Raw genomic sequence first — 26,841 nt, 5'->3', positions numbered from 1 at the left:
TCTTTGAAAAGTTTAACCAAAAAAATGATAAAAGTCTAGCCAGACTCACCAAGAATACAAGAGAAGATGCAGATGACTAACATCAGGAGTGAAGGAGGGAGACAGTCCCCATAGACCGTCTGCCCACATCCCAGACATTAAAAAGGTGTCTTAGATGAAATGGACAAATACCTTAAAAGACACAAACTATAAAACTCACTCAAAAAAAAAAAAAGATTATTGGAATCGTCCTGTATCTATTCAAGAGATGGAGTTTGTAGTTAAAAATAGTCCAAAAGGGAAAAAACTCCAGGCCCAAATGTATTCACTGGTGAATTCTACCCAATGTTTAAGGAGAGGAATTTGCTACCAGTTCTACACACTCTCTCCCAGAAGAACAGGGAAAAAGAAGAAACAACACCAGCAGCACCAAAACCCACCAGAACCTGAAAGCAAACTGAAACACACCTAACTGTATTTCAAATGAATGTCATAACCAGACTGAAGGGGAAGGAGGGAGGGAGGAAGAGAGGAAGGGAAGGAGAGAGAAAAAAAGAGAAAGAAAGAGCTGCAGGTGTTAGCTGTCTGAAAGAGCTGACTGCTACACGAACACAGGGTCTGCCAGTAGAGCCTCATGTGGGGACAGGCAAGGGCCATTGAGGTGGGGAAGAACTGCAAACAAATCCTGAACTCTTTTTAGTAGTTTACTTATTTCAGCAGCGTGGAAAAAGTAATTCTGCAATTATTTTAGATATATTTTAAAAATTGAGCAAATGTCTCAGTATGTTGGCACTGTTGGAAGCCAAGTTCTCACTATGGAAGAAGGGACGTATGACTCTCACTGCCAAACCTGGGCCAGTTTGGGCGCCAAAATAATGGAAGTACAGCATTGAATTATGAACCTTTGAAAATGTAGGGATGAGTCTATGCAGTAGATTAGATAGATAGACCAGATAGACTAGATAGATAGATAGATAGATAGATAGATAGATAGATAGATAGATGAAAAGAGAGGGCTCTTGTTTACAGAAAAGTGCCAAGAGCTGACCGGCAGGGAGTGATAGAGTAGGAAAAAATCTATTTTGCGAGCATCATAGGTAATGATTAGACCAGGCAAGAATCATCAATGGATAAATCTAGGAGGGAATTTTGACGAGGATAATTGCGTGGCAATGAGGTGTTTTGCTACAGACTGCTTATTAGTTGCAAAGGAGAACAAAACTGTAATTGTAGGATGGAGAATGAGACAACAGCCTGTGTAGGAGATCAGAATTAACATCCCCTGGGGAGGGCAGATGGATGCTGTGTGAGGGCAAACAAGGGAGCCCGGGGAAGACATGGCCTCACATGATGAGAGTGAGCTGAAACGTCTCACTCAAATCTAATCCGATGGAATGATCCGAAAAGCACAAAATGAATGATCTGCTGTTTTTTTAAATGTCAAGGGGGACTTTACTCTTTAAAAATATTAATGTCATAAAATACCGAGAAAGACTGTAGAGGGTTCTAGACTAAAGGAGGCTTAAGAAATATAAAGAAATGCGACACTTAACCCTGGGCTGGACCTGCCCTGGGGAGGGGTCAGGAGTGCATACAAGCCATGCTTAAGTCAATGGACAAGATATGAGAGTGAATAATACACTAGAGCAAAATGCTCTATCGATACACATTTATGGAACTGATACCTCTATTATGCGTGTACAAGACAACATCACTCTTTTCAGGAAGTGCACACTGAAGTGTTTTAGGGTAAAGATGTAGATGTAACTTACCCTCCGATGGCTCAAAATAATTGTGCGTGGAGTGTGTGTGGTGTGTACACAGAGAAAGCAAATGAGAGTAAACTGGAGTAAAATGTTAGTAATAGGTAAATCAGGGTAAAGGACATTACGGATTTTTCTCCTATTTTTATTTTTCTAATTGTAAATTTAAAAAAATCCATAACTACAGGTTCTAATTTTATTAACAAAATACAGGGGTCAGGAAAGGGAGAATGCATGAATGGAAGGGCAGAGGCATCCCAGGTGGCTCCGTTTGGTGGCAGAAAAGGCTTAATGATGTTAAATCTTTATGGAGTCAGAGTGACTGTGTGATTTCAGTATATAGTTAGAGACTTCTACCTTTAAGTGTGAGTTTTAAAAAAGAGGGATGTACAGTAAGTTGTATATTGCTTGAAAAGAAGGAGGGAAGGGGGATGACATTTTAAAATTAATGTCCTGATTAATCTGGAAATTTGTGTAAAAGGGAAAGGTATGAAGGATAATAAACATAATAAATAGTAAATATAAAGTAAGAAAGAAGTTAGGAGATCAAACCTATTAGAAGAAATGTGAACAGGTTGGACTCCAGTATCAGATAACAAGGATTCTTAGGCTGGATTAAGAAATAAGATCAAGCTCTATACTCTCTAAGAGAAACATATTTTTTTTAATTTCACAGAAATTTTTTTAAAATTAAGGGAGGGATAAAAACAAATCAGGCATATGCAAACCAAACAAAATCAGATGAAATGAAATGCAAAAACAGTAACTTTGCCATCAGCTGTTGGAGAGCCCATATGGGTTTACCAGTGAGGAATCATTTTAGGCCTCCCTGTCTCCTGTCTACCCTGGGAGGGTCTGCGTTGTTTCCTTAGCAACCCCGTCAGAAGGGGAGAATTTGTTCCAGCATAAGAAAGAGGAACAATGGCTGTCACAGGCCGTAATTCGGAAGCCATCTCTCATTAAATGTTGAACTTAGCTTCATAACACCCCATTGCTGAGAAGGACATTCTAATTTTTTTTAACATAAGCATGAATGCATGATTCTTTGGAGTTTGTATTAATGATCTCAGATGTGTTCATTCACACTGAGAACAGACAGGATGCCAACCGATGGTGATTAAATGATTAAATGAGGGGATGCTCCATGGAAAAAGGCTTAGTAAACGTTAGTTATTTAATTTTACTTTGGAAAATTGTCATCATTGCTTTTGAAACATCTCAACCATCTTAGCACTGTGCTGAGCACGTAGTAATTACCCAATAAATATTTGAAAGACTGTGCACCCCCCAGTTGAAACACTACTGATTTGGAACTCCAGGACTAGAGGTTCTTGCTCAGCATACAGGCTGCTGAGAAAAGTGTGGTTAAGACAAGATGCCAAAGAAACTTGGAAACAATCCACCTCTAGGTCAGTGTTTCTCTAAATGGGGTTCCTGGTCACCCAGCAACAAATATGATCTGGGTGTTTATTTAATATGTTTAATATGGAGATTCCTAGACCCTACCCCACACCAACTGAACTGAAAACTTTAGGGAGACAGGCCTGGGAAGCTGTTTGTTTACCAAGCAACTTGTGTGTTTCCTGAACGCAATTAAGTTTGAGAAATATTCTCTTGGCAATCTCGTTTCTCTATTTTAGGTCTTGCTGGAGCACCAGAAGGGTGCACATTAGCTGCATCTTTGGCCCCAAAGTGCCTTTACTGAGGGTTTTTCTTGTGTCCTAGGGTTTTGTTAACATCACAAACAGATGTGTGTGTGGCACTGTGGTGTCAGTCTAATAAAACCTGAGAGTTCGTGCTGATGTCTGTGGTGCACTGAGAGCACTCAGTCTCTCCTGTTTTAAGCTTGTTAAGGGTTTTAATTTAGAAAACAGGGCTTAGAAATACAGTATATCTCTTGCTGTTCTGGTATGAGACCCAGTTACACATCACAGTAAAAAGTGTGCTGGTCTAGTTTTCCCTTTGTGTCCCGACCTACCAGAGCTTGTAAGCTAATTTAAAGTGTAATCACAGCCATGGTGAGCTTTCTAATTAAAAGAAGGATAATCTCATTTTTATTGATTCTGAAATTTTACTTTATCTTTTATAAATTTCATTGTCTACTTTTGCAAAAACTGTATTCAAACCTCAATGTTTGACAAGACTTTCTCCAAGTAACTTAGGCCAGACAGTTCAGTTATTTCCTTTTTACATTTTATGGTAGTTATTTTTTGTTTTCATTAGAATAATACAGGTTAATTACATTAAGTTTTAGAAAGCTTGGTTGAGTATAAAGAATTGGTCAATAATCTTTCAATCCTGAGAGCCACAGTTACTATGTAAACTCCTACATACAGAGTTTTCTTGCAGAATTGGAATTACGCTATGCACTGAATCTGCATTTCCTTTGTTTACTTAACAAGATTATATTTATTAAAAGCATTTAACCATGTCATTAAATATTCTTGATAAACATAATTTTTAAATGTATGTATCTCCTCTGGTTGTTTCTAGTTATTTCCCGCTACTCCAATACTGGGACAAGCATCCTTTACACACCTTTTGTGCTCTTGTGTGATTGTTTGGGAATAAACTCCTAGAAGTAAAATGACTAGATCAGTGGGGAGGAACATTTAAGTCTCATGTGATGTTTTACGAAGTCCCTTTCTGGGAAAGCTTTCTCCATTTTTTAACTCTCCAGCTCCCCAAACTCCCTGACAATAACCCCTCCAGTTCTCCTTCCGTAGACCCTTTTTTTCCATTCCTGCTGCCCAAGTTCCAGTCTTGTCCTCTCCCACCTGGACTGTGGGGAGAGCCTTCCTGCCCCCAGGTCCCGCTCCCCAGTAGCCCTCTCCCCCCCTTCTGTTCCTCTTCCTCTGCTCTGTCTCCTCCTCCTTCTCCTCCTCCTTTTGAAGTGAGACAAGTTTTCCTTTTAGTGCTTTTGCTTTCCCTTTGCTCCCATCACCTTTCCCTCCTCTTTTGTCAGTGATTGGTTGTTCATTCCATGGGACAGGACTTTCCAGAAGTGGCTGGTGTAGCAAGCAATGCTCTTTCTCTCTTACTAACTGTCCCTGTCCTTCTCATCTTTAGACAAGGAGCGTGAAGTGTCCCGAGTCCCTGGGCAGAAGACAAGCCCACATTTGGCACATGTGCCCAACAGAGTTTGGACAGATAACTTCTTTAATCATGGATCTGACTTTCTCCTTTGCTTAAAACACTGAAAGGCTGACATTTCATCACCAACTGCATGAAGTCCACATTTCCCACGTGATCATCGAGACCACGAAGACATATCCCCATCCTAGTTTCCAGTGTCATCACTCATCACTTCTGCCTTGTGAACATGCTCTCCTCAACCAAGGTGCCCTTCTTGTTCTGTTGAAAATCCTCCAGTCTATGATTTTATCCCTTGATTCATCTTTCTCTGTCTTCTCTCTCTGTCCAAAGCCTGCACACACTTCAAGATCAGGTTAGCTGCCTCCTACCCAGGAAGCCATCCCGAATCCTCTGCCTTGAGTCAGCTCCTCTGCTCACTGGCACCCACAGATGCTGCTTTGCTGATGCTCCCAAGTATATTCCTTTGCCTCCATCTCAGCCCTGGGGAGCCCTCAAGTGCAGGGACTGGGTCTGTGTCTTATTCTTTGATGCACTTCTCCCAGCCAGCTGACTAGCAATGCTTGTGCCCAATAGATATTAGTTGTATGAATGAATGAGTACCCAGGTGGGAGAGACAAAAGGAAGGAGGGAAGAAAGGTCCCTACCCGCAATGTAGGGTTTGTGCTCAATTACCTGAGAATCAGTTACACTAAAGAGATTCATCATACGGGTTAATATAACCCCACGGTTGTAACCTCCAAATCATTTCTCTCTCACTCCATGTGCTTTTATTACCTTAAAATTATGTAATGGATAGAGTCCATGATGGAGAGGTCCTGATTATGGGGTGGAGGTTAGGGTTATGGCTTCATTTTTGGGATCTGTGAGATGTCAAGATGGAATACTTGAAGATCTTTTTGCTGAGGACCCTGTCAGCCTCTGAGAAAATAGTGACAAGAACTTTGGGGTATTTGTTAGGACCCTGGATATTCTGCTTAAAATTTATAAGCCCGGCCTGGGTATTGTCCTTACTGCTCTGGAGTTGGGGTGGTAATCTCTGTAGGGGACAAAAATCCTTAGTCAAGTGTTGGCCCAATGCCTGGGAATTTATCTTAAAGGCCTTAGAATAGGAGACTGTGAATGAAAAGAGGAAACTTACTCACTGGAAGCCTAATTAGTAGCTGAAAATGCTAGCGGATAAAGAATGCTCCCCATCTAAGAGGCTCCCTGAAGCACCAAGACAGAGGCAGGGAATAGAGCAATTGCTAACTGAAACCACCAGGTGGCGCAGCAGACCGCGGAACTCTGGGCAGGACAGGGCTGACCCACACCTTGGGCTGTGCCCCCGGAAGAGGAGTTTGGGAACCCCAGAAATTTGTCTGGAGGAGGGCGCAGAGTCAGACACCATTGAGATTGTGTAGCCCAATACCTTAATTTCACCCTTCTCCCAATTTTACACTGAAAGATACTTCCAGGAAATATATTATCTAATAGAATTGGCTGGCTCTTGAGAGCCAATTGGTAAATTTTTCAGAAAGTTAAAAAAAAAAAAAAAATTCAATTAGAAGTAGATCCTATACATTTACAATAAACTAGATTATATTAAAACAAAGGTAATAATTATTCAAAACTCAATGTCTGATTATTTTATTACATTTTACTGTTTTGGGGACCCTACAGATTTGTCCAAAGGGGAGTTCAGAATTAGACACCATTGAGATTGTCATAGCCCAGTACCTTAATTTCACCCTTCCCCAAATTTTACACTAACAGTTACCTCCTTAAAATACAGTATCTGACAGTGCTGGCGCTTGAGAGCCCATTTCAAAATTTCCAGGAATTAACAAAATTTTTAAATTAGAATAAAATTGTACAATCTTGATTGTAGTAGTGGTTTCATTGGTGTACACATCTATCAAAATTCATCAAAGTGTACATTTGAAATATGTGTAGTTTACTGTACAGGAACCATACCACAATAAAGGTGTTTTTAAAAAATGTAAAAATTTACAATTAACTAGGTTATATTAAAACAAATACTCAAAACTCATTATCTAATTCGTTTATTAGAAATTGTATGTTACACCCACTAAAATTATGGCTGCTAAAAGCGTCCAGGTCTGTGTGTGTGTGTGTGTGTGTGTGTGTGTGTGTGTGTGTGTGTGTGTGACTAAAAGCAAATAGAGTCCACTGTGATACAGTCCGGCAGAAGCCTTTGTGGGCTGTGTCTTTTTTCCATGCCTGGGGTTTTGCTCCCACCTACTACCTCAGGCTGGGCATTGCACTTTCCCCTTAAAAATGCTATTTTTCCACTCTTGCCAGAAATTCATCTAATTATTTTATTACAAATGCTGTGTTACAGCTACTAAATTATGGCTGCTGAAAGCTTCCAGGTCTTTATTGCAGGCGTCTAAAAGCAAATACAGGGTGCACTGTGATATAGTCCCGCAGAAGCCTTTTTTTTTTTTCCCGTGTCTGAGGTTTTGCTGCCGCCTTGTGGCTTAGACGAGGCATAGCAGTTTCCCCTTAAAAATGCTGTTTCCCACATTTGCCAGAAACTCATTATCTAATTCTTTTATTACATTTTATTACAAATGGTGTGTTATATCCACCCGAATTATTGCTGCTGAGATCTTCCAGGTCTCTACTGCAAACGACTAAAAGTATATAGAGAGGATCCAGTGTGATACAGTCCCACAGAAACCTTTGTAGGCTGTAGGTTTTTTCCATGACTGAGGTTTTGCTGCCACCTCGTGGCCCATATGGGACATTACACTTTGCCCTTAAAAATGCTATTTTTCCACACTTGCCAGAAACTCATTATCTAATTCTCTTATTATATTTTATTACAAATAGTGTGTAAAGTACACTAAAACTACGGCTGCTAAAGGCCGTTTTGAGGAGGTCTTTTTTGCAAGCGACTAAAAGCATATTCAGGATCCACTGTGACACAGTCCCGCAGAAGCCTTTATGGGCTGGCTTTTTTCCATTTCTGAGGTTTTGCTGCCACCTTGTGGTGCAGAGGGGGCATTGCAGTCTCCTCTTAAAAATGTTTTCTACATTTGCCAGAAACTCATTATCTAATTCTTGTATTACAACTGGTGTGTTACATGCACTAAAATTATGCTTGCTGAATCTTTCAGGTCTTTACTGCAAGCGACCAAAAGCAAATAGAGGATCCACTGTGACACAGTCCCGCAGAAGCCTCTGTGGACTGGCTTTTTTCCATGCCTGAGCTTCTGCTGCCACCTTGTGGCTCAGGCAGGGCACAGCACGTTCCCCTTAAAAATACTATTTTTCCACACTGGTCACAAGGGTCCTTCAAAACTGCTTATGTTGCATATTGAACAGTGAATAGAAATATGAAGGCCCCGCGTATATAGTGAGTATCACGCCAAGAACTGCAGGCATACATGCCGTCTGTGTCAGGGAAAGCAGTGGGACGATTAAGGCACAGGAGGAACATGTTCCTTTGCCAGGCTTTGGGAGGGCCCTTGAGCTGCTCTGCTGCCTGAAACCCTCCTGCCCAGCCCTCCCTCCCTCCTCCACTCCCCACCCAGTAGGGGCTGATCTCTGTTTGTGGGCTCCCTTGCCCCCTCCTGCTCTCTCCCCTTCATCACACTTCAAAGCTTCTCCCCCAAATAAGTGTCTCGCCCTCAAATCCTATCTTGATGTCCACTTCTGAGAGGAACCCTACTAATACAAGAGGCCTGATCCCGCAGTCACCGGGGCCAAAAGGGACCGAGATGCCTTCAGTGAAGTCAGATTGGGGACCAACAGGAGATGGGTATGTCTGGGCAGAGAGTAGCAGACTGGGCACTGCAGACCTGCCTGGGCCTGGAGCAGCCGTGGGCCTGAGTGCTGGACCTTTGGCTCAAGTTGCGGGTGGACTGCAGACCCGGTTAGGGTCTGCGATTGAGAGCACAGCCAGCCAGGAGCCGCTTGAAGGGCTTTTGTCAGAGGAAGGACGGAAAGTGAAGGAGCTGCCAGCAGCGCAGGAATTGTGCTCTTTAAGCTTTTATCTCGCCTCTGGAATCCAAACCTCGTCCTCTGTAAAGTGAATTCTGAGCTTTAGCAAGTCTGTGAGGAAAGGCATCTCATTGAACCACACAATCCAAGGCTGATCCTTGATACACAAAAGATTCGGTGTAATTGCTGCAGAAATGCCTCATTTCTAAAATTCTCTATATTGTCAAAAGTCTGTAAGGTGTAACTGGGGAGAATGAACAAATTATTTTACCACTCAGAGCGTCAGTTTCAGGAAACTAAATGAAGTAAAACCCTGTAAATGGCCTTCATTTCAGTGGTCAGGAGATGCTAGGCTAGTTATCTTTGACAATGCTTGACATTATGTCACTGAAAAAAATTTTTATACAAATTTGTTTTTCTCGGGACATGAGACTTTCGATTTCATAGGTTATACATAATTGCTGTTGACAGTTTATACTGATAAGCCTTTTAGCTGTTGTCAGTAAGATGTTCGTTTTTCTTATTTATTTTTCTTCCTTGGATATCACGACTAAAATTGAAGTTGGTCAGAGTGTAGATACTAACTGAGCTTTAACTCTACCCTGATACGTGGCGGATTTAGCAACTTTACCTCTAATGCTCGCATGTACTGGAAGTCACAAGATTATGAGGGAATAAAGGGCAGCGACGGAGACCGGTTGGACTGGTATCTTAGTAAGTTATTAAGAACCCCTGAGAACAGGCACAAGTTTCTTTACAGGTGATTATCAACTACACACAGGGATTCCCTCTCCAGCCAATCGCGTCCGAGTTCCAGGACCGCCCCTAACAAAGATGGCGGGGAAGGCCTCAGGGAGCGCGCGGACTGAACGGCTGAAGCCGCGGCGGACGCGGAGACAGCGGTAGCGGCGCGGCGGGGACCGCGGTGGCGGGCAGCCGCGGTGGCAGCGACGGCAGCACCAGCGGGAGTGGCGGGGCGCAGCGAAGGAAGCCGGAGCGCACGGCCGAGGTCCTGGTCACCCGGAGCAGCTGCGGTAAGACGGAGGGCAGGGCCAGGGGCTCGCGGGGACACTGCCCGCCCGCGTCCGCATCGTCCTGGGCGCCGAGGTTCGCGGTTCGTGGCTCGCGACAGGCTCGGGGCTTCGGAACCCCTGGGGACGCTGGACCGTCGGCGCCGCGCCCGGGTTTAGCTGCTGCAGCCTGGCGACCTGCGGACTCAGGGCCGCCCCGGGCCCCGGCGGCTGACTCCGGCGAGCCCGTGTTTCGCGCCGCGCGCTGGCCGGGCTGCTGCAACCCTGGGGCCCGCAGATGCGCGGCCGGGGACCGCGCGCCCCGCAGCCCCGGCACCCAGCCTGCTCCCAGTCCGCCCGGAGAGCGAGTGGGGACGGCGAGGGGGCCCCAGCCAGCCGGCCCCAACCCGGCCCCTTTACTCCTAGATAAAACTAAGCCCAAGGATTGTCTTCACTTAAGGGTTTCCTTTTTGCTCACAAGGCTTGTTTCGCTTCCCTGAGCTTAAGTGTTTTCATCTGTAAAATGGAGCTGGTCGTGGCGACGCCCTCGAAGGGTTGTTGGAGGGGCTAAACTGTGAACGTTTCTGACACGTGGAACCAATCACTTAATTGGCACGTCCATCATCATTTGTATCGGCAAGGACGCGTGGAGGCACCTTGTCCCGCTGCTGGCCTGTTGCTCTTACCACCCCAGAGCAAACATTTTGGGCAGCAGAGTCCATCCGCCCTGGGCTGCAGTGAGAACTGGTGCTTGACGTGTCTCACCGCGTCCAGGTTCGGCACTGACTCCCAGATTCCTCCCAACCCGGCCACCCCTGATCATTCCCATCCCTCCTGGTCCTACCTGGATTCATGTTTGGGAATCCTGCTAACGGTCCTACTGATTCCGCAGCTGCCTGTCCTGTGGTCATACATCAGTTGCCAGGAGAAAACCCTTGGTTTAAGGTTTTGAGCCACAACTTGCGTACTCGGCCCTGGCCCCATCGGAAGGGCGCGCTTGCCTGTTCCTTCTAGTACTTGGCCTGAATTTCCAGGCTCATTTTGGCCTCTAAACTGCTGTGTTTCAGGACCTGGAGGGGAGAGACTCTTGCAAAGGTCTCGAGAGGCTTGGTAACCGCCCTGCTTGCTGTCCTTAGACCGAGGAAATAAATACTGGATTAATTGAGTTTAACGTTACACACGTTACTGTTCCTTGATTTTTTTGAATGGATGGTCAGTATTAAAGGAATTAAAAGCTTGTTTTCCATCAAAAGATTTTCTAACTGAAAAAAATCAAAATACAGCTTTTCTAACTCAATTTGAAACATCTTTTTAATCATTTAAGTTATTTGCTCCTCATTACTTTATCATCTTTTTCAAAATCCTCAGTTGGGTACTTTCATTTCCTTTAAAATCGTAAATTGCATGGTGCCTCTCTCTGTCCAGCAAGCAGTTTCCCCTTCAGGATGCTTACATGTCCCTTCCCTGCTGCTCCCCTCTTCCCTGGCGCCCCTCTGTCCTGCAGCAGGTTTGAGGGCTTAGTGTGATGGTGAGAAGTTCGGTTAGACAGAACTGTGTTTGAATTTCTGCACAGCCACGTTGTTGCCAAGTCAACATTAAGTTGTTTTGAGGAGGAATTTAAAGCCAGAGTGAATCCAGGTTTGCCACTGACGAGTGTGGAAGCTTGGACATGGTACTTAACTCAGAGTGATGGGTAATCATGGAATGTGCCTCATAAAAATCCTCATGTGATGAGGATTAAATAGATGAGTTTGTGCTTAGAACAGTGCCGGGTATGTAGTGAGAGCCATGTCAGCCATAGCTTCTATTGTTGTGCGATTTTGAACAAGTTAATTCACTTCTCTGAGCCTCTGGTTCCTTCTCTGTAAGAAGATAATGAAAATGAGCACTTGATGGGGTTGTGTGAGAGTTTCCCCTGGACTTCAAGTACTAATGAGCATTCAAAAAGGGGTTATTGGAGTTAGATGAGCATTATTGGTCTCTGTGCGTCACCACAGGTGATTTCCCAGTGAGCAGGCTGGAGCGGGCAGGCTTGGTGGGTCAGTTACCTTCTTTTTCTATTTCATGGCAGTTATTACTTCTTTGTACAGTAGAATAATACAGGTTAGTTATATAAAATTTTAGAACACTGGTGAAGTATAAAGAATTAGTCCACAATCTTATGATTCAGAGATAGCCACACTTAATATTTTCTTTTGCTTCTTTTTTTCTTTTTCTATACATATAGAGTTTCTTTACAAAATTAGAATCATGCTATGCACTGTGGATCCAGATTTTTTTCACTTAACATGATTATATCTATTAAAGGGATTTGTCCATGTCATTAAACATTCTTGATAAGCATGATTTTTAAATGTATCTCTTTTCTAGATTTATCAAAATGTATGTATCTCCTCTGGTTGTTTCTAGTTATTTCCTGCTACACCAATACTGTGATAAGCATTGTTACACACCTTTTATGCTCATGTGTGATTATTTGGGAATAAACTCCTAGAAGTAAAATGACTAGATCAATGGGGAGGAACATTTAAGTCTCCTGTGATGTTTTGCAAAGTCCCTTCCTAGGAAAACTCTCTCAAATTTGTTTAACACTCAGGCTCCCCAGACTCTCCAGCAGTAAATCACCCTAGTTCTCCTTCCGCAGACCCTTTTTTTTTTTTCCCATTCCTGCTGCCCAAGTTCCAGCCCTGTCCTCTCCCACCTGGGCTGTGGGGAGAGCCTTCCTGCCCCCAGGTCCCGCTCCCCAGTAGCCCTCTCCTCCCCCCCTTCTGTTCCTCTTCCTCTGCTCTGTCTCCTGCTCCTTCTCCTCCTCCTTTTGAAGTGAGACAAGTTTTCCTTTTAGTGTTTCTGCTTTCCCTTTGCTCCCATCACCTTTCCCTCCTCTTTTGTCAGTGATTGGTTGTTCATTCCATGGGACAGGACTTTCCAGAAGTGGCTGATGTAGCAAGCAATGCTCTTTCTCTCTAACTGTCCCCGTCCTTCTCATCTTTAGACGAGGAGCTTGAAGTGTCCCGAGTCCCTGGGCAGAAGACAAGCCCACATTTGGCACATGTGCCCAACAGAGTTTGGACAGATAACTTCTTTAATCATGGATCTGACTTTCTCCTTTACCTAAAAACACTGGAAGGCTAATATTTTTATCACCAACTGCATGAAGCCCACATTTCCCACATGGTAATTCAGACCACGAAGACATGTCCCCATCCTAGTTTCCAGTGTCATCACTCATCACTTCTGCCTCGTGAACATGCTGTCCTCAACCAAAGTGCCCTTCTTGTTCTGTTGAAAACCCTCCAGTCTATGATTTCATTCCTTGATTCATCTGTCCCTGTCTTCTCTTTCTGTCCAAAATCTACATACACTTCAGGATCACCTTAGATGCCCCTCCAGGAAGCCATCCCGAATCCTCTGCCTTGAATCAACTCCTCTGGTCACTGGCACCCACAGATGCTGCTTTGCTGATGCTCCCAAGTATATTCCTTTGCCTCCATCTCAACCCTGGGGAGCCCTCAAGTGCAGGGACTGGGTCTGTGTCTTACTCTTCTTTGATCCACATCTCCCAGCCAACTGACTAGCAATGCTTGTGCTCAACAGATATTAGTTGTATGAATGAATAAATACCCAGGTGGGAGAAACAAAAGTGAATAAGATTGGAAGAATGGTTGAGGACACCCACCCCCAATGTAGGATTTTTGCTCAATTACCTGAGAATCAGTTACACTAAAGAGATTCATCATACGGGTTAATATAACCCTACGGTTGTAACCTCCAAATCATTTCTCTCTCACTCCATGTGCTTTTATTACCTTAAAATTATGTAATGGATAGAGTCCATGATGGAGAGGTCCTGATTATGGGGTGGAGGTTAGGGTTATGGCTTCATTTTTGGGATCTGTGAGATGTCAAGATGGAATACTTGAAGATCTTTTTGCTGAGGACCCTGTCAGCCTCTGAGAAAATAGTGACAAGAACTTTGGGGTATTTGTTAGGACCCTGGATATTCTGCTTAAAATTTATAAGCCCGGCCTGGGTATTGTCCTTACTGCTCTGGAGTTGGGGTGGTAATCTCTGTAGGGGACAAAAATCCTTAGTCAAGTGTTGGCCCAATGCCTGGGAATTTATCTTAAAGGCCTTAGAATAGGAGACTGTGAATGAAAAGAGGAAACTTACTCACTGGAAGCCTAATTAGTAGCTGAAAATGCTAGCGGATAAAGAATGCTCCCCATCTAAGAGGCTCCCTGAAGCACCAAGACAGAGGCAGGGAATAGAGCAATTGCTAACTGAAACCACCAGGTGGCGCAGCAGACCGCGGAACTCTGGGCAGGACAGGGCTGACCCACACCTTGGGCTGTGCCCCCGGAAGAGGAGTTTGGGAACCCCAGAAATTTGTCTGGAGGAGGGCGCAGAGTCAGACACCATTGAGATTGTGTAGCCCAATACCTTAATTTCACCCTTCTCCCAATTTTACACTGAAAGATACTTCCAGGAAATATATTATCTAATAGAATTGGCTGGCTCTTGAGAGCCAATTGGTAAATTTTTCAGAAAGTAAAAAAAAAAAAAAAAAAAATCAGTTAGAAGTAGATCCTATGCATTTACAATAAACTAGATTATATTAAAACAAAGGTAATAAATATTCAAAATTTATTGTCTGTTTTATTACATTTTACTCTTTTCTGTGCTCTTTGAGGTTATATTGTATCTTCAGAATACAAATACTACCTAATGGATTATACTGCATATCTATTCCCAGCTCCAGTTTCAGAGGCATCAAGTTGGTAATTTGTAATTGGCCGTGGAGATTGCTAAATGCTGCAAACCAGCTCTTCGGAGCACTGGTTGTTAAACATTTACCAACTACCAATGGGTGAGAAAAAGGAGAGGTGGCCCATGAATTATGCTGGGAGGCAAGGGAAAGGAGTTTGGTATTACTATTTGCCTGTATAATAATTCAGACATGGCAAAACACAGTAGCTACTAACTTGTCATGTTGGAGGCTTTGAACCTGTGCTCTGCCATCGATTAGCCCTGCCTTAAGCAGCCGACTCTTGGTGCCTATTTTTCTGTAAAAAGAATATAATATTGCAATCTTCATAAGGTTATTATAAGGGTTAAATGAATTAATAAATATAAGTCAACTTAAGTAGCTGTGTGTGTTGACTGTTACTGCTGAAAGGGATGGAAGTATGAATATTCATGAGAAGGAATGTTGATGCAAACGGCAGAGAGGTATTTGAATTCTCAGATCCTAAAGCCATTTACCAATCTTGTTAGATTTTTACATTTAAATTCACATAGTGAAAAGAATATGAAAATGAATATATGTATGTATATGCATGACTGGGACATTGTACTGTACACTAGAAATTAACACATTGTAACTGTACTTCAATTAAAAAAAAATGAAATCCTGGGGGGGGTAAATTCACATCATGATTTAAATTTATTTTCTGAAAAGAGACTAAACACAATGCCAGGTTTCAAGAAACAGTAATAAATTATAATAATAATAATAAATTTAAAGTAAATATTTATAATAATAAGTAAATAAACCATCATACATTTCCTTTTTGATATTGGGGAAGTAAATTTAAAATCTCCAAGGTTTAGTTCTGAAGGCTATCTTGATTTCTTAAGTACTTTGTAAATATCACAAAGTCAGCTGGGTTTTCCCGAAGAGCATACCATTTTACACAAGTATGTCTTGAGTTGTCTGAGTCAACCAGAGAGGCTGCTCAGAAATCGGGTTAATAGAATATCCACATCTCATTCCTCTGAGGAGTCAAGAATTTGTCTCCATATTTGAATGGTGGCAGCCTTTGAGAATAAATTCAGAGAATGATTTCTCAGTGACAGAAGAGAATGAGAAGAATCTAGAATAATTGGACACATGACTCTCTGAAATCACAAATTAAATACAAGACCCAGCTTTGTGATATGAAAAGTTTGAGCCGTTAGGACTGAATTTTAAGTGATAAAAACTTTAGGATGTCTTTTGACATAAATTTGTGACAGCTCTTTCTGGAAGTTTTGGAGACGGTTGGCGTACAGCCTACGTCTGAGATCCTGACATGTTGATACTTTCCTGCCTGAAGCCAGAGGAAAACTCAGTAACCCACTAAAGTCACCTCCAACTGGCAGAAACTGGAAAACTGTTAAATAAATTGGTCACAAACTGTCAAGCCTATTGCATAATCCAAACTTCAAAACCCAGATGGCAGAGTTTTCTCCTCACCCCAGTCACTCCCACCCTGATTCACTTCTCGATTCACTCATCAGAGGAGCATTTATTGGCTCTCTGTTATGTGTGCCCAGCACTGAGAAGTGATGTTTTAAAATTTATTTTTAAAACCATAACTAACAGGGAAAGAATTTGGGTGGTTTTCCAAGGCACCCAAAGATTGAGATGGTACATTCTATAAATCTGTAAGAAATAATGATTTGCTTAAAAAAAAAACAATGACACTTTAACAGGGCAGACAGACTCAATGTTCATCACGCTGGAACTTTTCTGCTGCCAGAAAGTGACAGGGTGTTTCTGCAGCAGAGTATGCACATTGCCATTTTTAGAATTTCTTCTGTCATACGGCATACATGTGGCCTCAGGGGAAGAACATGTGACACTTCAAGTCATTTGAGACTACAGTTGTCTTGCTATCATGATACATCAGGAACTATTCTGGCACTGCCACAGCTGCTGGCAGAGCCCAGGTGGGTGTGACCAGGCTGGGGCATGCAGCGATATGGACAAGACAGCTGACACTGACAAGGTGCCATTGTGACAGATTGAGAGTCCCAGCCCTTGCTAGCACTTCCTAAAATTGTCAATATATCTATATTGTGAGAGTACATACAAACTCGTGGTTGAATATGTGTGAAGCAGAAAAGCATGAAGAAGATTTTATAATTTTTTATTTTCCCACAGCTTCATGGAGATATACTTGACATATAACGTTGCGTACGTTTAAGTGTACCACATAATGATTTGCTACAAGTATATATTGCAAAGTATTTACCACAGTTAGGTTAGTTAACGTATCCTTTATCTCATATAATTACCTTTTTTTAAATTGAAGTATAGTCAGTTTACAGTGTGTCAGTTTCTGGTGTACAGCATAATGTTTCCATCATCCATATACATACATATATTCATTTTCATATTGTTTTTCATTATAGGTCACTACAAGATATTGAATAGAGTTCCCTGTGCTATACAGTAGAAACTTGGTGTTTATCTATTTTATATATATGAGTATCTGCAAATCTTGAACTCCCAATTTATCCCTTCCCTCATAAATTACCTTTTTGTTATTGTCATTGGTCAGAACATTTAAGATCTACTCTCTTATCAACTTTCAAATATGCAATACAGTATAGTTAATCATAGTCACCATGCTGTACACTAGATCCCTGCAACTTATCACCTTGTAACTGGAAGTTTATACCCTTTGACCATCATCTCTCCATTTCCCCCTCCTCTTAGCCCTTGGCAATCATTATTCTACTCTCTGTTTTTATGAATTTGGACTTTTTTTTTTTTAAAGAGATTCCACATATAAGGGAGAACACACAGTATTTATCTTTGTCTGACTTATTTTACTTTGTATAATGCCCTCAAGGTCCATCCACATTGTCACAATGGCAGGATCTCCTTCTTTTCAGCTAGATAATATTCCATTGCACACATGCACACAACACACACACACAAATAAATGTGTATATCACATTTTCTTGTCCATCCATCCATCAGTGTGCCCTGGGGTTGCTTCCATTATCTTGGCTATTGTAAATAATGCTGCAGTGAACATAGGGGTGCATATTATCTTCTTGATTAGTATTTCTGTTTCCTTTAGATAAATACCTAGTGGTGGAATTACTGGATCGTATGGTAGTTAAATTTTTAATTTTTTTGTGAAAACTTCATACTGCCTTCTGTAGTGGCTACAGCAGTTTTCATTTCCACTAACAGTGCAGGAGGGTTCCCTTTTCTCCCTGTCCTCGCCAACACTTGTTATTTCTCGTCTTTTGGTGATATTTCTTGTCTTTGAGGTGTGAGGTGGTATCTCATTGTGGTTTTGATTTGCATTTCTTTAGTAATTAGTGATGTTGAGCATTTTTTCATGTACCTGTTGGCCATCTGTATGGGGAAAATGTCTATTCAGACCCTCTGCCCAATTTTTAATTTGGATTGTTAGCTTTTTTGCTCTTGAGTTGTATGAGTTCTTTATTATTTTGGATATTAATCTTTTATTGGATATATGATCTGTAAATACTTTCTCCTGCTTTGTAAGTGGCCTTTTTATTTTGTTTCTGTTTCATTTGGTTTCCTTTGTGCAGAAGCTTTTTAGATTGATGTAGTTCAACTAGTTTATTTTTGATTTGTTACCTTTGCAAGAAGATTAATTTTAAGTGTGTTGCCCCACCCTCTAGATACAAACAATATTAACATTTTTGCTGCGTTTCCTTCTGACATGTTTCTGTGTGTGGGTCTGCGGAGACAGAGAGACAAAGACAGAGATGGAGAGACAGAGACACAGAGACAGAAGAAAGAGGGAGAGAGAGCGGAGGAAGAGAGAATATATATTTTTTTCCTCACTATCTCTACCATTTATTTTGAAAGAGTTTCAGGTTTACAGAAAAGTTATATAAATAATATAAAGAATTCCAATATGCTCTTCACCCATATTTTCCAAATATTAACACTTTATCACATTTGCCTCCTCTCTTTTTCACTGAGCGTTTGGTCTCTTTGGTGTCCTTTAATCTGGGTGGTTCTTCAGCCTTTCTTGTCTGGCTCTGACATCTTTGAAAAGTACAGAGCAGTTACCCTGTAAGAGAGTCTGGGGTTGCTGTTTCCTCATGATTACATTCACACTGCGCGTCTTCGGCAGGAATGCTGGGGGGTGAGGCCGGGTCCTCAGAGCATCTTACCAAGGGCACGAGTTGTGCTTTGGACACATCCTGCTGATGTCAACCTTGGTCAGTCGAGTAAGGTGGTGTCTGCCAACATGCTGTACCATAAATAATACCCCTTTACCCTTTGTAATGAAAAACTATCTCGTAGGGAGGAACTTAATACTGTGTAACTATCCTATTCATGTTTCAGTTTTTACCTGCTATTTTTACCATCCTTGATGATTCTTGCTTGAATCGAACATTATTATGATTGTTACCAAATAGAGATTTTCTAATTCCATCATCCCTCATTTATTAATTTGCATCTGCTGTAAGGGAGCACTTTCCTCCTCCCCACTTATTCATTGACTCACTTTTATCAGTATAAGATATAAATACTATAAGATACTCATAGGTTCTCGTTTGAGCCTAATTTATAATCTGTTGCTGTCTTTATTGATTTCGATGCTCAGATTGTCCCACCTGTGGTCATTGGGAGCCCCTTCAACCTGGCTATGTCTTTTTGACACGTCCCCCTCATCCTTTGAGCATGTCCTTACTTCTTTGCACAGCAAGATGCTCCACCAGCCCTGGAATCAGCCAGTTCTTCAAGGAGGCAGTTCCTTTTAGTCTGGAGGTTGGTATTTAGAAACCCGATCTGGACACTCAGTGTGTTCACTGCTACTGGGATGTTATTGGTTCTCAACATTCTCAGCAAACAGAGCCAGGAATATATGTTCATGCCCTGAGATTCGTACTGATTTCTATATTTGAAAACCATGTTTTTACACCAACACCTCCAATTCCAATTCAGCACCACAGGGCGCATCCTTGCCTCCCCTTTGTGTATCTATATTTCCTTCTCTGATAGTGAAAACGGGACCCCACTGTCTGCTCAGTGCTGGAATATACATAAGTCGGTTCAGAACTGCTAACATACAACACAGTGAAAAACAAACTTACTAGCTACAATAATTGTTTATAGTTTTTGTGTTTAGCCTAAGGGTATAAAATCAAACTACCGTGTTCAAAATTACTTGATTGGATCCCCACGTTCTTTGTCTGTGTGGTAGTTATTGTAAATACTATTAGGATTATTTGTTTCTGTTCATATTCTGCGTGCAGTTTTTATCCCACATCCTCACTGATTCTGATTATTAATTAACACATTTGGTTATTCATTTATTCACTGAGTAAGTGAACCATAAACATGATTCTAAAATCAAAGGTACACCAAAAGGTTACTCAAAAAAGTGTCCCTTCCGTCATCCATTCTGCCCTGTTCCCACCCACCTGCCCTGAGGGTGACCAATCTCTGTTATTTCTAGTCTGTCCTTCTGGGATTCCTTTTGCAAAAATAAGTAGATACAAGTATATTTCCCCCACTTTTTTTGTTACACAAAAAGTAATACAGTAGATACTACATTTGCAAACTGATTTTTTTTTTCTACTTAACAGTATGTCCTGGAAATCAGTCCATATCAGTTTGTAGAGAACCTCATTCTTTTTCCCAGGTGTACAAGGTACTCCACTGTATAAATATACCAGAGTTGGTTCAACCTCTCATATACAAGTGCTTAGGATACTTCCAGTATTTTGACATTACAAGCAATGCTGCGATGAATTACTGTGTGCATATGTATTTTCATTTTGCTGGAGTTCTGTCTTCAGGATAGATTCTTGGGAGTGAAATTGCTGGATCAAAAAGTAGTTTTAAATAGATACGCAGTCATTAGATACTGCCGGGGACCCCTCCAAAGGTGATGTACCAGTTCCATTCCCACCAGCAACGTATGAAAACACCTATTTCCCACAATTCCTTTAATAGAATGTATTGTCATGCTTTTTAATTGTCACCAATCTGATAAGTGAGAAATGGGCGTCTCAGTAAAGTTGTAATTTGCATTTCCCTAATTATGAGTAGAGTTGAATATTTTTCACATATTTAGGCTATTTCTAGTTTTTTTAATGAACTGTCCTTTAGTAAATTATCCCTTTTTCTATCTAGTTTTTGGTCTTCTTTCCCTTAATTTTAAAGAGTTCCTTATATATTAGGGACATTATCTATTTATCTGTGATAAGTATTGCAATAATTTTCTCACAGGTTATCAGATGTATTTTGATTTTATTCATTTTTCGGCAAAAGATTTTTATCAATCTTTTTCTTTCTTTTCCCTTTCCTTTTTTTTTTTTTTTTTTTGCTTCCAGATTTTCAATCTTAGAAAACCTTCCTCTCATACATATATTATAATAGAATTCACCCCTGCATTCTTCTAGTGCTTCAATGATTTAGTTTTACAAAATTAAGATAATGAGCTTTGTATCCCTTTTTAAAAAATTAACATTATATATGAAGGCTTTCCTGTGTTAATTAAAAATGATTCAAAAATGTGGTTTTTAAATGCTGCATTTTCTTTGAATGGACTGATTATAATTGCTTGATTTATCTCTTATTGTTGGATGTATAGATAGCCTCTAATTTTTTAATAATTAAATAATGCTGTAATACATAACTCTATACATAAATCTTTGAACAAATATCTTACTATTTCCTTAGAATAAATGTCTAGAAAAAGATGGACAATTTTATGCCAATTGACAGGTGAATGAATAAATAATGATATATCCATAAATAGAATATTACTCAGGAATAATAAATAAAAAGGAATTAATTAGATACATGCAATAGCATGAATAAATCTCATAATCATTATGTTGAGTGAAAAAGTAGAGACCAAAAAAGACTGTGCTGTGTTATTTAACTTATATAAAATTCTTTAAAATGTAAAATCTATAGTGGCAGAAAGCACAGCAGTATTTACCTGGGGAGGGAAGTAATTAGGTTTATTTATTATTTATGTTTTAATGGAGGTACTGGGGATTGAACCCAGGACCTTGTGCATGCTAAGCATGCGCTCTACCACTGAACTATAACCTCCTCCCACTGTAACTATTTCTTTAAATTTGTCTTTTTACTTTCTTATTTTGTGTATGGTATTTTCAGAGAGACAAAACTTTTAAAAGATAGACATAATCAAATGTGGTAATTTCCTTTATGGCTGTTGTTAAAAAATCCAACCCTATTCTGAAATCAAATGAACATTCACTCTATTTTCCCAGTGTTTATTTAATTTCAGTTTTTGTACTTAATCTCCTTATTCCTCTCTGGAATTTAGGTATGTAATTTTTTAAAAAGTCTAAATTTTTTCCCCACAAGTAGTAAAAGATATTTCCCAGGACCATTTTGGTGATATTTCTAAAGAAAAAAATAGCAATTTAAAAAAACCAAAGATTTTTAGTTATATTGTCCTGTCTTCCTGTCTATAAACTGGGTATAGTAATTTCTGCGTCATCACTGCATCACACATGGAAAACACTTGCTCACCGGGCTAGTTCTTACGTGCAAGATAAGCATTTTTAACAGGTTATGAAACTCTGATGCCCTGAATTAATGTACAGACAAGAGCTTAACTATATTTGTAACCCATCTGGAGGCAAAATGAAGCACTTTGGGGGAAATGTTCTCACTAATGATATTCCCAGTGTCCTAAGCATCTTGTTTTTCACTTTTTACCAATCCCTCTATGGACCATTCATCAGACAGAGAGGAAGAGAAATCAGATAAGCCGCAAGACAAGAAAAGGAAAAGAAACAACAAGAACAAATGGGTAGTACTATTCACCAGGTTAAAAGAAATCTAGAAATGATTTAACCTGCATGAATTTGATTCCAGATTTCTCCCTCTATATGCTATTCTCATATTTAGTCCTTAAACACACACACTTGTTCAGGGGGAAAAAATAATGTAGTGATATACTGACTTTCTTACAGACTTATTCAATTTTGCAGATATAACCCCTGACACCTAGTATGTAAAATATAAAATAGAGAGTAAGTATGCTACTGCAAAATGATCTACTCTGTGGATCCTTTAAACGAGTTAGCTGTCCTGGTACATCTAAACTCTGACCCAGTTGATAAAGTACAGTGTTCGAGGGTGCAGAAAATGAAGCTCATGACATTTCTGTTTGGCTTTTAGTCTATATATAGCTAAACTTCTATCCAGGGAACACTGTCATCAACTTTTTGACCCTCATCCAGAAAGTATTTTATAAGTGGCCTTACTATCTTAATAATATTGGAACGCTTTGTAACATTTTATGATCACAGGCTTGGGTAAACCATTGGCTACATTATGCACTTATAAAACAGAGTCACCAAACAGGGTCGCTGCACCCTTAGCAAAGGCTTTTACCCAACATGGCCAGTTTTGTTAGCATTTCCAGCATCACAGATGTTGGTCCTTTTCTTCCCTCACATGCCCACATACACAGGCGTTTGGAATGGTCTCTGCAGGCCCTAATTGTGCAGATATTATCGAAGCCTCCTTCTTGAAGGGCTTCAATTTGGTGAACTGTCTCACTAGTGGCGAGTTTAGGCTTTCGTGTGTCTAACGAGTATGCCTTAGTCCATTTGGGGAAAGAGCTAGTGGCTATTGTCAGATCCTGAAAGAAAGAGTGTGATGGTCTAGAAATCTACCTAGTAAGGCATTGAGGATTCTATGGACTGATGTGCGGGCTTACCCTCTTTTTTCTCTCCCCACCCCCGCTTTCAGTAGGAACACAGCGTCTGATGGAGGTGGAACTTGGCGCTCCCACAGCACCCTGTCTGCATACCTCTCTGTCAAGCATTTATAATGCAGGGGTCCCCCAAGGGTGAGACCCGCATCATCTGGGATCAGACTGACTGGATCAGGTGGAGCCCAGCAATCTATGGTTTAAGAAGCCTGCCCCCGCCCCAGTGATCCTGATGCAAGCTAAATTTTAAGAACAACTGCCATACTATATAGTCAGCCCTTTGTAGCCGTGGGTTCTGTATCTGCGGATTCAACCAACCGCAGACCCAGAGCCGTGGTTGCAGAGCACAAACTGTACTGCATCGTTTTATACAAGGGACTTGAGCATCCTAAGATTTAGGTGTGGAGTTGGGTGAGGGGTGGTCCTGGAACCAGCCCGCACAGATGTTGAGCAAGGGCTATCATAGTTAACTCGTATATATTCTCAGCGAGGCAGGAAGTTTCTTCAGGACAGAGACAAATGTGGTTATCAATGCTTTAATGTATAGATTATCAAAAATATTTGTGAATGAATTAATGAAGCAAATGAACTCTTGCACAGTCCCAGCTATTTAATAAGTGCTTAGTAAATAATTTTGACAGCATCTGGCTTGAGGTGGAGCCAACAAATCACTGAGAAATATCCCCTGCCCTAACCCTGGAACTAAAAGGACATTTTAGCTGTGAGAACAAACATTTCTCCGTAATACATTTAGGACTTGTTTAAATAACTGTATTTTTTTTTTTCTGTTGGAAAATGGAATGCAGTTTCATTGCAAAACATTTAGAAAATGCAAAGAAAGTATGAAAAAGAAAAGATTTATCTCTTACACTACCTCCTTCTGAGTCTTTTCTATGTACTTTTATGCATATCCCTCAATTATCATATTAAAAATAAAACTCTTCCTTAAAAACAACACATACAAAGATTGGAAAATGCAGGACAACATCACAAGGAAAATACCACTGATAATTTCATCATTCAGCGATGTTAATTCTCTGGGGGGTCTCCCTCCAGACTCTGTGCATCTTTGTATGCATTTTAAAAGCCCTGTATATGCATATAACCAGCCCCCGCTCTGTGATTGCACCCCCAGCGCCAGCATTTCGTATGTGATTTCTTCCTGTGCTGTGTATCTTACAAAGTACGCTCAGGGTTATCCCACAAGACAGACTTCCAGGAAAAGCCTGTTCCAAGAAAAAGTGTGAAGTCCTCAGGGCCTTCCTGGAGGATGGAGGTGTGCGGGGGTCAGCCCGCTCTCTTCTGGCCTTTGGGTGATGCTTAGGACTTCAGAATCAAGCAGTGGTGCACGATGCCTGTCTTGCTGTGTTTTTTCCTATTGTCCTCAAAATAATCGTTTGAAAGTAGATAGAGATATTGCCCCCACCCACCCAGCTTGGAACTCTCCAACAAACCTGTCAATATGGGCTGTGACATTTGTAATTATCACTAGCCGAAGTGAATTATGTGGCTTTGATTTTCCTGTTGCCATTGCGTCTGCAGGGAGAAAGGCATGGTGGTGATGAGAAGGGAGACAAGGTAATTTCAAATGAAGGAAGGGGTGGTCATCTAAGGAACACTCAGTTTTTTATAATGATATTATAATTTCAAGGTAAAATTTATTGTGGGTGATTTGGAAAGCAGAGTAAAGTGAGAAGTGGGAAGGAGGAAGGGGGAAAAATCACTTACCCTCTCAAATCTAAAGTAATCTGTTAGCATTTTGTCTTGCATCTTTTTGTTTGTGCATTTCAAGGATTGAAAAATATATATAAAACTTGCAACCTCATTTTTTTCACTTAAAATTTGTAGCAAAAATTTTTGTATATTACTACAAAACATCCTTAAGAAGCATCATGGTAATAATTCCCATCATGTATTTGTGTTACGGAGTCACTTCCCTCTTGTTGCTTTACATTTTTGCTAGAAACATTCTTATACACAGATCTTTGACCTTATGTCTATCATGTGGGAATAGATTCCTGAGAGTGGGATAAAATTTGGACACACTGATGGATTTTGAGAGCTGTTCCTAATTGCTCTGGAGAGTGGTCCAACTTCCACTGCCACGGCCTCAGCAAATGAGTACAAAAGAGGCAAACTTGAAAAGCAGGTTGTTGGGGAATGTTTGTAGCGCCCAACGACACGAGATATCAAAGATGAGGTGTTTACTGATAGGACCCCTCTTAGCAACTTCATTAATATCTTTGACAACCCTAATAATGCAGCACAAGTCTGTCTTGGATTCTGTCTGGGGAGTCTGGCCTCAGAAATGCCTCACGTTGTAGTCTGGTTGGTCCATGTTTTAAAAGCATGAGTTCTAAGAACTGCATTCCAGAGGGGCCCCGGGGTAGGCTTGGGGGGGTAAGCATCTCTGGTGAAGCCAGATTTACCGTTTTCCTTTAGCTGTGCTGCATGTACGTTTTTCACAAGGGATCACCCTTACACAGAAAGTGTATCACTCATCCACCCTCTCCACTCAAGAACTTGAACACTTAGTTCTTTTCACTTGAGTTTAAAAATAACACTGTGATAAAATCCTGAAAGGCCAGTGAGCGCATGAATCCATTCGTTCACTGTCTCTTAGACTCTGGAGCTAAGGAGAGAGCAGTCTTAGAGGCTGTGCCCCTAACACCACGTGTGAGTAAGAGTGTCACAAAGTGTCACAGCCCCAGCCAGATGCCATGACCTTAGGCCACTGCATGACAGATGTGGGGTTAGTCACATGGAGAACCAGGCAGATACATGTGTGGGGATCGGTGCAATTAGAAAAATGACCCTCATGTTACCGGCTTAGCTCTAGTAATCTTGTGGCCGGGGAGCAATGGTCTAATGAGTTGGCATAGATTCAACTCAAACTGGGAGGAACCTTAAGCAGTTGTTGAGTATACAGATGAGCGATTTAAAGCCCAGAGAAGCCCAGTGACATGCCCCAGCTCCCGGGGCTGGTTAGTGGCTATCGAGGTCTTTACCCAGGCCCCCCGATTGCACACTCAGTGTTCTTTCTGATACTGTGTTAGCTGCATCTCTGGCCCATGTCCGTGGAGTCTTGGCAGAACTGGTTGAGAGACAAGCCTGGCCCTATGGGGAGGCATCCCTTATTATTCTTATTTATGCTGCTGCCACCTGTACATAGTTAGTGAAATTTTCTGGTGCAGCCCAGACGCTGACAGTCACCCCCTTGTCTTCGTCTGTGTCCCTCAGGAGGAAATAAAACTCACTTAAGAACTCACTTCCCCGCCCCCTTATTTATAGCAAGCCCCCTCTGCACAAAGGAATAGTCCAAAGCAAGATTCTTTTCCGATGAGATGTAAACCAGTCGGCAGTGAAACATGTAAGCAGGGAACTGTAATTTCCTGACCCGGCACCATTAAATCTCAGCCATGCCATTACATTAGCTTGTTTGCTTGTAATTGTATAAACACAGCTTGGCCAGTTCAAAGCACTTGGAAGTATTTCATTATAAAGCCTTCTTCCTAGCTGGGCAATACTGACCACGGCCAGGGCTGAGAAAATAACTCGCTTGTCTGTGAGCTG

At 41.3% G+C, this 26,841-nt stretch overlaps 1 long non-coding RNA gene across 8 annotated transcripts in view; it reads left to right on the top strand.

The window, feature by feature from the left end:
• Nucleotides 1-9,579: 9,579 nt before the first annotated feature.
• LOC106729083 overlaps nucleotides 9,580-26,841 on the top strand; it is a 93,569-nt gene continuing 76,307 nt past the window's right edge. For 3 of the 8 annotated variants that reach the window (XR_004315414.1, XR_004315419.1, XR_004315415.1), the window contains exon 1: nucleotides 9,587-9,820. This is a non-coding gene — a long non-coding RNA (uncharacterized LOC106729083). Of the gene's footprint in view, nucleotides 9,821-26,841 lie in introns of all 8 variants that reach the window. The other 5 variants (XR_004315417.1, XR_004315418.1, XR_004315420.1 and 2 more) reach the window with 3 other exon arrangements.

Source organism: Camelus ferus, chromosome 26, assembly GCF_009834535.1.
Source record: "Camelus ferus isolate YT-003-E chromosome 26, BCGSAC_Cfer_1.0, whole genome shotgun sequence".
Classification (NCBI taxonomy): domain Eukaryota; kingdom Metazoa; phylum Chordata; class Mammalia; order Artiodactyla; family Camelidae; genus Camelus; species Camelus ferus.
Note: the sequence above shows the minus strand (reverse complement) of the source record. Positions and strands in the feature narration are given on the sequence as shown.